General features: G+C 36.6%; 1 long non-coding RNA gene across 2 annotated transcripts in view; it reads right to left on the bottom strand.

Moving 5' to 3' along the window:
• Window positions 1–4,748: 4,748 nt before the first annotated feature.
• The window catches only part of LOC128629291 (uncharacterized), a 43,691-nt gene continuing 34,364 nt past the window's right edge, over window positions 4,749–14,075 (bottom strand). Inside the window, exons 2-3 of one of the 2 annotated variants that reach the window (XR_008393642.1) lie at window positions 7,509–9,636; window positions 4,749–7,396 (exon numbers count right to left, since the gene is read on the bottom strand). This is a non-coding gene — a long non-coding RNA (uncharacterized LOC128629291). Of the gene's footprint in view, window positions 7,397–7,486; window positions 9,637–14,075 lie in introns of those variants that run through there. The other variant, XR_008393641.1, reaches the window with a different exon arrangement.

Raw genomic sequence — 14,075 nt, 5'->3', positions numbered from 1 at the left:
TTCACAGTCATTATGGACAATTTGGAAATGCCAATCAGCCTACAATGCATGCCTTTGGACTGCTGGAGGAGACCAGGGTACTCAGAGGAAGCCCCCAAAACAAGAGAAGAGCATGCAGGCTCCATGCACACAGGGCAGAGGTCGGATTTGAACCGCCAACCATGGAAGTACAAGTCAAGTGTACTAGCTACTATGTCACTGTTTTACATGAGCATAGGTTTGTTAAAGCCATATAAATTAGGCATGTTGAGTAACTAATAAGCTAATCCTGTAATTTCTTAGTTAGCAAGTCAATTACATGGTAGCTAATTAGTGGAGATGAAATGGGTGCTCCTCTAACCAATTATCAGTCCTAATGCCTGTAAACACAACCGTCTTGTCAATCAGGGGAAGTAACATTTATTAGCAACAACCTGACAACAAGCAAAATCTGCCATTGCATATTATATGTTGTGCATCATGTGAATGAATTCTCCAATCAGCACATTGCAGTTTTGATAAGAAATGAATGCACTGCTTAAACATACACCATTATATAAAACTAGAAATTAATACATTATATTTTGGCATGTAGTGCTTAGCATCACAGCACTGTGTCAATTCAGAATTCTTTATAGTTTCTGTGGTTTTATCCATCACTGCCCTGGCACTATGATAACCATCACACATGCAACCAGGCAGCTAACTGGGAATCTGTACCCTAATGAACCAGCCCTGACTCCTAGCCACTGATATATACAGTAGACTAACAAATACAGCTAGTTTTTGTTAAGACCCGTCCCTTAATTACACTGATCCAAAACATCCATTCTAAAAGTGATTGTAGTCCTTAAAATATTAACTTAAATTCAAGGATCATAATTATCAGGGTGTCAGAGTTTGAGTTTTCCTAATAATCAAATTAGAAAATCTCATAAGTGACTTGACATGTTTACAACAGATGCATCAACAGTGGGTTTTTTTTTTCCTTCTTTTTTTTACCTTTAAAAGAGTATCCCTTTAAACACAGCTAACCTAATATACTTTAAACTAGCACAATAAGCTAGCTAATGATTCCTCATTTAACACCACACACTCCTAAAACACTAATTAATGCACCTGGAGGCTGGTCATTATCTTTCATTTCAGTTCATGTGAACTTATCCAAGCATACGTGCCCCCCTCCCTTTTTTTCTCCTTTTTCCAAATGGTTAGAAAACAAAACAAAACCTGCTCCCAGCTTTATTCATGCTGGTTTGTTTTCTTTCGCTCACAGTGGTAAAAACTTGAGCAAATCACCTTCACAACATTTGTGCAAGTGTGTCTTGGGTGAAGTTAACATCTGAGGCTAAGCTGAGACAGACAGGCTAAGCTCAGTAGGCTGCTCTAGAGGAGGGGTATGGGAGGGGGGATAAAAACAGCAAAACCCAGAGTTCCTTCAGCAATTATGAGGTCAGGAAACCGAAGAGGTGTTCACACACACAACACAGGAATGCAAAAACAAAGAAGCCTTTCAGGGCGCTAACACCCTGGGTGTTTTCATAAAGTGTGCAGTTTTGTCAGCTCTCACACACGGAAAGGAAAGATAACGACTGCTGGCTACCAGGTGCTTTAATTTAGTATGAGCAGAGCAGTTGAGCTCTGCATGCTGTGTGCGTGTGTGTATTATACATACATACACACACACACACACACACACACACACACATATATATACATATATATATATATATATATATATATATATATATATATATATATATATATATATATATATATATATATATATCCCCCCAGCCATCTGCCTTAGTCTTTGCTTGATTTGAAACTGTAAACAGGTTCTTTGAAATATTTAAGGTCACAGGTTAGAGCTGGAAGTTATGAGTTATTAGAGAAACACACACACACACACACACACACACACACACACACACACACACACACAAATCTTGGCACTCATAATGAATCAAAATTCAACTTGAAAGACCCCATATCACTGGAGGAGTGCACGTGTGTGTTTAAACCTTTCTCGGGACCAAAGGTCCTTTTAACACTTAGGAGTGTGTAAAATGCCCTCATAGTCACCCAATCCTCAAAAAATTTATGTTTTCACAACTTTTATTTGAAAAACTATAAGGTTTCTGGTTACAGAGGTTAAGGATGGGGTTGATTTAGGTGTAATTACTTAAAGTAATCACTGTCAATGTCCATGAAAGGACCTTCAAATGTTTGTGTGCACACATGCATGCACGTGCACACGTTTTTATATCTTGGTGGGGGATCAAATATCCACACAACGATTAAAATATCTGACAGAATATCAAATGTCCTGACAGGCACCGAGTCCTCACAAAAATACTGCCGTTTAACATTGATTAGAAAAAACTAAGAATTATTTCAGACTATGTTAAGCACACTGAGAAGCTCTCTTTGAAACATTCCTCTGTCGTCACGTGTGTCGCCAGGAGCTGCGTCTCAAAAAGAAAACTCAGACCTCAAAAAGTATTTACTAATCTAGAAAAGACTGGTACACATTACAGACTTTTCAGTAGGTTTGAAGGCTAAGTGGGAGGATTTTCAAATTCAAACACTAACTGTAATAGGGAATCCAGTTAGTGTTAATAGTCAATAAGGGTATAGAAGAGTGAGCATGTAGGCAATTTGAGAAACAAGGCTAGTTTGTTTAGTCAACAGTCGACTCTGTCATATGATGGTGTACTGCCCGCACTATTTACAGTGGTGTTGGACCAGAAGAACACTTCATTTCAGAGGATGTGTACAAGCGACACAAGCAAACAAAGGAGTAATGTGTCAGCCATCTTGTGTGCGTGTATTAGTAGATAAAAGAATGTATAATGTAGGTAGGTAAGGTGTGTGTGTGTGTGTGATTTTTAGAAAGTAGCTTTTGGCCATTTGAGTTCAACAGATTACAGTAGTGTATTAACTCAGTCCATAATAATAACTGTATTTAGGTGTTTGACCTGTTCTGAAGATTTTAAAAGAAGCCTTTGTCACATATATATTGAATTTTTTTTTTCCCCTCAAAACCCAGCTTGTTAGGAATTTGGGGTCAGAGTGCAGGGTCAGCCATGATTCAGCACCCCTCAAGCAGATAGGGTTAAGGGTGTTGCTCAAGGGCCCAAAAGTGGAAACTTGGCAGTGCTGGGGTTTGAACTCCTGATCTTTGGCTCAGTATCCCAGAGCCTTAACCTTTGATTATATTTTGATTATTAGCTAAATTCTCTTCTCAATTCTGCAACTACACCTAACTGCAGTCAAATACTTTATTCAAGTATGGCTTGTAGCTTCATTTTTACTTGACACTGTGATAGAACATCCTAGATAACAAATTTAGAGCACACTTCATTAACATTATGACTTTTGATTCTTGGGAAAATTCCAAGTTTCCAGAGAATGTTCTTCCACAACACTGAAACCTTCCTAACCAAAAACTCCTCTAAATGTTATTTATTTATTCCTCTAATGTTAAGCTTATTTAACTTGGAATATAATAGGGATATTCTGAAGTAAACATAACATTTTCAGAACATTAAACCAAGCATAATTTTATAAAGGTACTATCAAACCAATTCAGAATCTGTCAACTATATTAATTTCCAAACAGTGATGTTTAGTACATATATATATATATATATATATATATATATATATATATATATATATATATATATATATATATATATATATATATATATATATATATATATATATATATATTTATTTAATAATTGCTAAATTCCATGTAATTTAGTAATTCCATATATGATTCAGCATTATTAAGCCATTCACAAGCTGAATTAGGTGTTGGCACATGAGAGCTGCCTTGCACAAGACATGCATTATATCTGATTTAGCAACACACACATTCCTGATCCAGCTATCATGCCACGCCTTTGGCAGATACAAGTAGTCATTTGAATTTCACACCTGCTTTATGGATCAGATTAGGATCACTACTGTTTCTGGAAACAGATCAAACACATTAAACCTTTGAAAGCTGCCTGTACGGTATGACTAAGCCAATGATTCATGTAATTATCTGAAATTGTGACTCGTTATTTTTCCCACAGTGAGACTGGAACATTAGATCTCTCTAAATTTAGATTTTGTCATTCGCAGCAGTTTGGGATATCCTTCATAATTCCACTACCGCACTAAGGACTGTGCATAATTCATAATTTAAGCAAAAACAAAGCTGATTCCAGATCAGCGTCCATCTTTATTGCAGGAAAGGGAGGGTGACTAAGCACATTGCCAGTGTGGTCCAAGAGCAGCTATTTTCTGCTTGTTTGGTTAGGGATCCCGGGTTATGGTGTGGCCTACAGCTCCATTCAGCCACAGATATTCCTTTCCGCTGAGCTGCTATTTCCACCAAGGACTCTGGCAGTTGGTCTAAGGCAGCGTCTTCTCCCTGTGGCTTTCAGTTGCTTGCACGTAACCCAGCCCTGTATTTGTGGTTGGCCAAAAAGCTACATTTAGCATGCCACTGACAAAATGAAGCAGAGGCATGACACTTTTAAGGAGACGATCAGTGGTTATGCTGGATCGAGAGGTAATGAGCCAAACAGGACTGAATGGAGTATAAGCATAAAATACATAATACAGGCCAAAACGTGGTTTCCAAACAACACAGTCAATGAATGAAGCCATTAATCTGAATTAAATATGAAAAATATGTATATTCATTTATTAAAATAAAGACAGAAAATTCATTTATTCATTTGAAATAAAATTGGAAAATGTTTTTTGTTGTTTTTGTTAATTAAATTTATTCATTTGAAATTGAAAAAAAAAATGAACAGCTACAAAATCAACGATTAATTATAATAAGGACAATTACTGTGTTATTACAAGTAGCACTTTTGGAATGTATTACTTAACAACAACAACAACAACCCTCAGAGAGTAACTTGTAGTTTTATTGTTTTTTATATCTTAATATACCAATAATAATTGACCGTTATTCTTTAGAACTATCACTTCATATGTGTTTTTTTTTTTTCCTGTAAACCCCTTTATAAAACAGTAAAAGTAAATGATTTTCTAAAAGTTAAGGTTTTGTTATATTTATGCACTTAATATTTCCTTCAAAATTAACAGCCTTCTATTGCAAAGCACACATGTTTTTGACCCGTATACACAAAAACAAAATACGCGATGCAAAACAATATTTAGAACATAACCACTTGTGCAGAGTCATAAAACAAGGTTTAAAAAAAAAAAAAAAAAAAATACCCTGTACAACATGCTAACTTCAGGAACTTTCATGAGGTCTAGTTCTAAGGTTGGTTAGAAAGTAAAGTCCAAACATTGGTGCTAAAAATGTCAGGAAGACAGAAAAGCCGGATTGACACGTGTGTGTGTGTGTGTGTGCACCTGCATGTGCAATGAAGGGTGTTAGCAAAGCTTAATGTTATATCTTCAGGATTAGGAAAACGTGTGCGTTAGACACAGAGCTGCTCTGACCACAGCCAAAACCAGCCTTGTTGAGAAAACTATCCAGCTATACAATTATATTTCGACTTTTCAATGACTGGTGCACAAATGTGCACGCACACAGCCAAATATCCAATGCTACTTGCTTTCTGTTTGGCCTGGAGGGCAGATCAAAAGCTGCTGTGGTCGTATTTCTTTTTGGTTGCGGCGTGTTGTCAGAAAGTGAGAAGAAAAGCTTGGCATCCGCTCACTGCTTGTCCACTGCAAACTTTTCACCAAACAAGATTGAGAAGGCCAAAACTCCAAAGGATGTTCGAGAGCCACAGTTAATTGTCAGGCCTAAATGATGCAAGAAGCAGGCAGCGAGTTACTCTGAGGATGAATCAGAATTTCTCAGTGCATGGCTATACACTCAAAAAAATCAATTATTAAGCAGCTATCATACCCCATAGTATGAAAATAAACACACGAGGGAAAGGGAAGAAGTGTGTGAGAGAGAACAGAGTGGAATACTGATGTTTTAGTACGAGTCCATGGTGTATTAATAGGAATGATCACACAGAAAGGAAAAGAGAAAGAAAGACAGACAACTCACGCACAAAGTAAGTCCATACTAGTCTTATGCTATACACACAGATCAGAGGTCTACTCAACCTCAGCTGTATATGAATCAAACACCATCAAGAGCTAGACAGACAGACTTGTGGGTTTTTTTTTGTTTTTTTTTTTCGTTCCCAGGCTCAGCTTGAAACCGACATGCCCTGGAGTAAAAACACCTGAGTTACGTTCCGAGAAAAAAATGCAGCCACATAAAGAGAAAAGACGCACGAAAAAATGCGTCTCGTTAATCAAAGAGGACTGGAAATTGTTTTTGACTTAATCAAGAGTCTGAATGTTGGGGGGGGGCAAGGATATCAAAAGTGACAATTAAAGTTCCTTGAGTTTTTTTTTTTCTTTCTTTTTTTTTTGCCTACATTAGAGAAGACATTTTAAATTTAATGATTTTAATTTTATGTTTTTAAGTCAATAAACCACAGTCAAAGATTGTAGTGATTTTCAGCTTTTTGGAAATTCTATAACTTTCATACTTCCGCAAAATGTAAAAATGCATCAGTAATTGCGTTATTGGTATAAAATCTTATTCTATAAATATTGGATCTTATCTCATTGGAAAGCTTATTTCCCAAGGAGACATTTATTTATTTATTTATTTATTTATTTATTTATTTATTTATTTATTTAAATAATATTTTTTTGCTTGTTCATTTGTATTTATTCTGTTTACCTGTGCAACATCTAGCATAAAACACCATAAGTTAGAAATTATAGCATATTAAATAAGGTTAATTAATATAACTGGTCAGTTGACTTGTAATTGTCAGTACAGCTGGAAATACTGTCGAGTAGCTATTAGAGAAAGTGAATTAATGACTTCTGACCAATCATATTTGAGAACAAAATTGCTATGGTTAAAAAAAAAAAATTAAAAAAAAATTGAATAAACTCTTATGTCTGAAAATTGGGTGTGAAAAAAAGTCTTTTTGCATTTTTTTGTATGAGGGTGAGTCAAATGAAAACCTTAAAAAGTGCTAAATAACTTCAAATCGGTTCAATTCAAAAAAATTTAGAGGAATCCGCTCATTAAACACTGGAACACTTTCATTGAGTGAAATGGAGATAAACAATAATAAGGGGAGGCACTCTGGCTTAGTGGTTAGAACATTTGCCTCGCACCTCCAAGGTTGGGGGTATGATTCCCACCTCCACCCTGTGGGTACGGAGCTTATAAGTTCTCCCCTTGTTTCAGGGGTTTCCTCCAAGTACTCCTGTTTCCTCCCTCAGTGTGCTGTAGGCATTTCCAAATTGTCGTGTGTGGGAGATTGTGTCCTGAAGTGGGTTAGCACCCCATACAGGGTGTCCCCTGAACTCCCTGGGATAGGCACCAAGCTCCCCCACCACCCTGTATAGGATAAACAGCACAGAAGACACTTTCAACAGGTTTGGTTTATGAAAAAACAAAAACAAAAAAATAAATGAGTAAAGGATCAAATAAGTTGGTTATGGTTTAATACCTGGTCTTGAGCATCAAAGTAGTACAATTGAGCATATCTTAGTACATCTGGCAAATTATATCTTAGGTGAACAGCTATTTGTATAATTTGCATTTGGTCCATTTGCACATCATCGCATGCTCACTGTTATTTAAACTAATCATTGTTAGCCACATTAGCATTCAGCACTGATTGAACTTTTTATCCTTTTAAGCCTTAACCCAAGTTGTATTCGGCTGCTGGTGAGCCAGCCAGCTGTCTGTGATGAGAAACAGCCTGAGCCTGGCCTTCCAGATGCCCTCACAGTCTGCATGTCTCGGGCTCTGTGCCATCGCTTTACACTGATAGCTTTATGATTTATGGGTGTTTGGGCTAAACGAAGATCCAGAAGCAGACATTTGGCAGTGGGGCCAAGCATGATGTATAAAAAAAAAAAAAAGAAGAAGCCTCTGTAAACCATATGAAATGATTAGATGGAGAGTGGAGTGACCGGTGACCACAAGGGGGTGCGCGTCCTGGAGTGTGTGGGTTCCCAAGGGATGTGAACAATAGTGACTTCTCACTTATGTGGGTCTCCGTCTTTTTAATCCTTTAGTCTGGTCCAAACTTCAAGTTGTTTCTGGATTTTGCAGCAAGAGGTTCAAAGGGCTCTCGTGATGTAGGCTCCTACAACCTAAAGTTTTGGACTTGATCCTGCTGCCGTAACCTCAGATACTGAACAATCCTGAACACACACACACACACACACACACACACACACACACACACACACACACACACACACACACACACACACACACACAGAGAGAGAGAGAGAGAGAGAGAAACTTGGGGAAACTAAGCCATCCAGTCAAACCCCTACCTGCTCAACAGGCAAAAGCTTGTTCTCACTACCTACCTCTATGTCTATGAAACTTGGAAAAGTATTTATGCAATCCATAGTAATTGGAAAAACTCCACCTCTGACACAAACGTGCAATGGACCAGTCATTCGACTCCAAATTCCCAGTCGGAAACTCTGGCAAGGTGGATGATCTTGGTCATAAACACATTTCTCTTTGCATCATTTTCTATGTAATACAACTTGATTTTACTTGGTGCGAAGATTCATGTTGTGAAAGTGTTTCAACAGCTTTGGAAGTGTTAAGACCATTGTGACGTAATTTTTACGAGCAAAGATGAACAAGGCAGTTGACCTACATTATTAGTTAGATCTCTTTGCTTACTATGCAGAAATAATTCATGTAGATCTTTATATGTTTAGAAAATTTACAGAACACAATAACAAGCAGCTTTATTCCCAAGTGCGCTCACAAACAAGGCATTTGACTTGGTATGTGAAGCGTCCAGTACATAAGACAGCAAGACACATAAATAAATAAATAAATAAATAAATAAATAAATAAATAAATAAATGAAATGTATAGAAGATACAATAAAGCTTAAGGCAGAACAAACATGGTATAAATGCAATTTACAGGTATGCAAGGGGTAATGCACTGTGCAGAAGATATATGGGATATAAGGGATATATGCAGGAAATAGTATTAATATAAGTGAATTTATAGTGAATTTGTTGTATGAATACAAATATGACCTTCATCTGGACATCCATATTAGATCAGACCTTCGGAAAATCAGCTTTTAATCTTTCCGAGTGCAATTGATTACAACATTAATACATGTCTTTTTTTCTTTTGTTTTGAACTTGCTAGGCATTAGATTTGGCATTAAATATATAATTTTTAGATTTTAATTTTTGCATTTAGTTGTTTCTTTTTTTTTTTTTTTTTTTTAATCGGTTCACTAAGAACGGTGGCTTAGTGGTTAGCACGTTCGCCTCACACCTCCAGGGTCCGGGCCATGTGTGTGTGGAGTTTGCATGTTCTCCCGGTGTTGCGGGAGTTTCCTCTGGGTACTCCGGTTTCCTCCCCCAGTCCAAAGCATGCATGGTAGGCTGATTGCCGTGTCTAAAGTGTCCATAGTGTATGAATGGGTGTGTGAGTGTGTATGTGATTGTGCCCTACGATGGACTGGCACCCTGTCCAGGGTGTACCCCGCCTTGTGCCTGATGTTCCCTGGGATAGGCTCCAGGATCCCCCGCGACCCTGAAGATGGAGTAAGCGGTAGTAGATGGATGGAACGATGCCTAACAAGTTCAAAAAGAAATATAAAATGTATTAAATACACCACAAAAAAAAAAATAATTTGATGTGCATATAATTCAAATATATGAAATTTGTAAAACACTTCTGTCAGCTTTCAAGATCCATATCTTTCTTCCTCTCCTCATTTCCCCTATCACTATTGGACATTCAATACCTGCTGTTTGAGGCTTTCTGGAAAGGAAAAAGTTAAGATAAGATTGACGTTGTTTTTTTATTGTGTCAGTTCTCAGCAGTGAAATTTTAGAAGGCCCTGACAAACCTCAACTCAACAGAAGACAAAGAATCCAAGATTGCTCTGCGCTAATTTATGAGTGTGGAGAACAAATTCTTTGTGTCATCGCAGCAGATTTGAACTTGAGCTCGAGTTCTAGCATGTTGCTCCAACATCCTCAAAGTGGTTCTGCCTGAGACAAGTAAAAGCAGGAATCCGTAACTCATATATCATACTATATTTCATCGCTGTTTGTTGAGTGCTCAGAGATATGGGCAGATATCAAGATTGGGATACGTTTCATCAAATGCCATTTCAGGCCTGGGGTTTCAGTGGCTAGGTTTCAGATCTCACTGATGTTTATCTCATCTTTCCTGCAGTTGCTAACATTGTTTTTCTTAAAGTATTTATTGCTGCAATTAGGAAGAATTAGAGCTGAAATTTTAACGGTCTAAGGTAAAAATTCAAAGAAAAAAAAAAGGTCATAAATCAAAAAAAAAAAAAAAAAAAAAAAAAAACCCTATCTTTAAATTCAGCCTGTATCTTAATTGTGTGATTTATTTACAGTACATTGTAAAATTGCCAATTCAGTTTCACTTGAGTTTAGCTTAAGTTACTGCTGTATTGTTCGAACTGTAATCTTGATATGTCTCACAGAGAAACACAGATCCTAACTCTGAGGAAAAAAGGACCTTATCTTCCTCTTCCTCTGCAGATACAAAGAAATGAAACAGATCCGAGACCAGAAAAGCGAAAGAGCAGAAAAACAGGCTGCTTTTTATACATACTGCATATCAAAGACCTCTCTGTGAGTTCGTAAAGCCTGTTCAGACCGTTACCAAGTGGCTACAATGTGCCAAACTATTATTACCTGAACTTTTTCTTTTCTTTTTTTTTTTTTTATCAGATTAAACAAATAAATAATTTGCATCAAGGTGCAAATTATTGAGAAGTGTCAATAACAGAGCCAGCGTTTCTGGATGCATCCAATAGACACTACACTTGACAGATCCTGTGAGAAAGGCAAACAGAACAAACACAGCTATATTTCTAGCCATATTTTATGTTTAAATGTTATGTTATGCTTTTTGTTATTTGGTTATTTACACCCCCTCAAGATGTTCCACCCAATATGGATAACTGAAGCTTCCTGTACTATAGACGTCTTCCTGAGTTGTATATCTCGTATTCTGGGGGTTAAAACTGTGATGGCATTCAAAAACCACTAGCTTTAGTGGTGCTGTTCACAGCAACCTCTCTTCACATAGCTGTGCGCACTAGAATCAAAAACAAATGCATCATGGGTATGCAATTTGTGCAGTCTTTTTATGTTTATACTGGGGAGGAAAATAAAAACAGAGTACAAATATCCAAGCTGGGGGGGGAAAAAACAATAGACCACAATAGACGCCATCACAGAAATTCTTTCCACTACAAATACCATTACAAACAATCAGCTGTTAACCATTAAAACCATTACCATTATTGGTCCTTAATGTTATCCATTAGACATAACATGCCACCAACAGAGGGCAACAAATTACCAGTAGAGTCCCACAGGGACCATTACAGTTTCCATTAAAACCAATACAATTCCCATCATAAGTAGTAAAGCCATTACAAATTCTAACTATCACATCTCAAACAGAATGGATGTTGAATGCTCTATTCTGATTGGTCAGAAGATTTTCTGGTTGACTTTTGTGCTAGTTTTAATGCTGTTTCTATAGTTACATCACATATAGGGTCTCGTATCTTGGATGGTTGACAAACAGATTAAAAATTGAGTTGCTGTAGATATTGTGAAGTTTTCTGTAAAGAGATATAAATGTAATGTTTTGGGAAGGTGTCTGCCGTGGCAATGCTTTGTAATGGTCAGAGATAAAGCTTTAATTGAAGTTTTCAGAATTTTCTTGGTAACTTAAGCTCTGTTTTTTGTGTCTTATTAACTTCTCAAGATAAAAAAAGAGGGTTGTGAGTGAATGACTACTGCTGTTCTAATGGAAGTGATAACAGGTACCAACTTGTTTCATAGATGTTCCATGACAATAACCCTAACTATAAACAAATAGGTACTCCAAGTAATTAAAAAATGTGATCATTGGTAAATTGCTGTGGTAACTATAACTGCATGGAACTTGTTTCATTTTGGTAAACATTCTCAAACATGTTGAGGCTTGATTTGACAGGTTTTTTTTTTTTGTTTGTTTGTTTTTTTCCCCCAGCATATTTACCTGCCAATAGAAATACCTGACCTGACATAACGGGATCATAAATATCAGTCAAGTCAAAGAGCTAGGAGACAAGTGAATAGTACATAGCACACTGGTTCAGATTAGGAAAACACATTAAAAGAACATTATGTCACATTTACATTGTTTAGTGTTTGTCCATAATGTCAAGAAAGGTATATAGGGCGTACTCTAAGTCCAGCTTCACAGGAGGAAAACTTAAAGGACATAAAAACTTTTATTTACAGAGCTTGCTCAGTAAGTAAACACTTCATCTTAATACACAAATTCCTATTAGCATAACTGTTTGGATGTGTTCTTCCTTGCTCTGATACACCATAGTCTGTAAAAAATAAATAAACAAATACATATACATTAATCCTATGATGCTGGACTTATGAGACACCGTGTACAATATATTAAGCCAGCCAATATCCACAATGAAAGTCTCATTATCCTTTAATCTATAAATCAATAAACAAATAGAGTCCGCTGTTGCCATCCATCAATGTTACATTCATGAATGTTACAAAAGGAAAACACCATGAAAGACTACAAGGAAACAAAACAAACACTGCGCTTTTGCCAGAATAAATCAATACAAAACATGCTGCTGTTAGTTTGCATTCACTTACACACTTCCCATGATGCCCAAACCACATCAGCCGACCAATCAGAATCCTTTCCTCATTCACAAGCGCCTGCATTGTAATCACGCACAGCTGTTCACAATCAGGAGATCTGCTTTAAATAATTCTTCAGTGCAGTGTGAAGGTTTGCTGCTAAAGTTCTCATGTCATGAAGCCTTGTTTGCCATATATATAAGCAAGCTAGGTGGGTCAGCATTTTGATTGTGTCTATTTTTTTAAAAAAAGAAATCAATCAAAGGAAAAAAAGTGGGGGGGGGGGTCTCAACAATCCCCTTGATAACCAGAAGCTCTAGAAGATTAGTAAAATAAAAATTAAACTTTCAAATAAATGGTCTGTTGTAAGTCAAGTCAGGGTTAAAAGAGTGCCTAGTTTGTTAAAGACATAATTTTTAACTTGTATTTCAAGTTCAGTCACCTACAATCAAACTTTATAGTGAGGATCCTTATCATTTAATAAAAAGGATAAAACCATCTCAACCAATACTTGTGTATGACTTGTTTCACATGTGGCCTCAGGACCAACTTTAATCAGTTGTGGTGAAGATGCCCTTCCAAAACCAGTCCAATTAGCTAGATGGTGAATTGAGGCTATAGTTAGAGTTCCTATTCAAGGTGACAAGCTTAATCTACATGTAGGCAAAAATGATGGCTAGTTAAATTGCAATTGCTAATATAGCACTCTAACCTGGGCTAGCATGCTAATTTGCTCCAGGTGCTAATCTGTGCTTTCAATTTGGCTCTTTTTTTTTGTTGTAATGAACTAAAAAAAAAAAAAAAAAAAACAAAGACAAGTGAGCAAAAGCTAAAGCTTTCCTTCAAGAGCTAACAAATTCTTCTATAAATGCATACTGACATTGGGGAGTACATGCAACTTAAATGTAGCCATGAGGAAAAACATCATAATGGGTGCACACAATTTACTTTATTCGTGCTCTCAATCTGCTTTATATAGAATACATTCATATCAACCCTCACATGTGCTCTCTTCTAAAGATAAACATGCCCATGGTTAAGGTTTAGTCGAGTGAATAATTGGCTAATGAAGTCTGCTACAACTTTTGTGTAGTTCATAGGTTGCCATTAAGGATAGAGATCATTTAATTAAAGTACACTTCTTCATTAGGATGTGTTTGAGGCATACTGTGAGTAAGAGGACTCTGGGTATATTAAGGCTTTGGGTCAATTCATCAAATTTATTAAGTGTGTTACAAGGGACATGTTTGCCTTTCGAAGAAATTGCAAATGAATCAATGTGTTGGTGCAATTTTATTAATTCAAAGAATTAATATAAAAATGTTGAGAAACTAAACCATATGCACAAAATAAAG

This window comes from Ictalurus punctatus, chromosome 27 (assembly GCF_001660625.3).
Source record: "Ictalurus punctatus breed USDA103 chromosome 27, Coco_2.0, whole genome shotgun sequence".
NCBI classification, from domain to species: domain Eukaryota; kingdom Metazoa; phylum Chordata; class Actinopteri; order Siluriformes; family Ictaluridae; genus Ictalurus; species Ictalurus punctatus.
The sequence above is the reverse complement of the archived record's forward strand: the minus strand, read 5'-3'. Positions and strand labels throughout refer to the sequence as shown.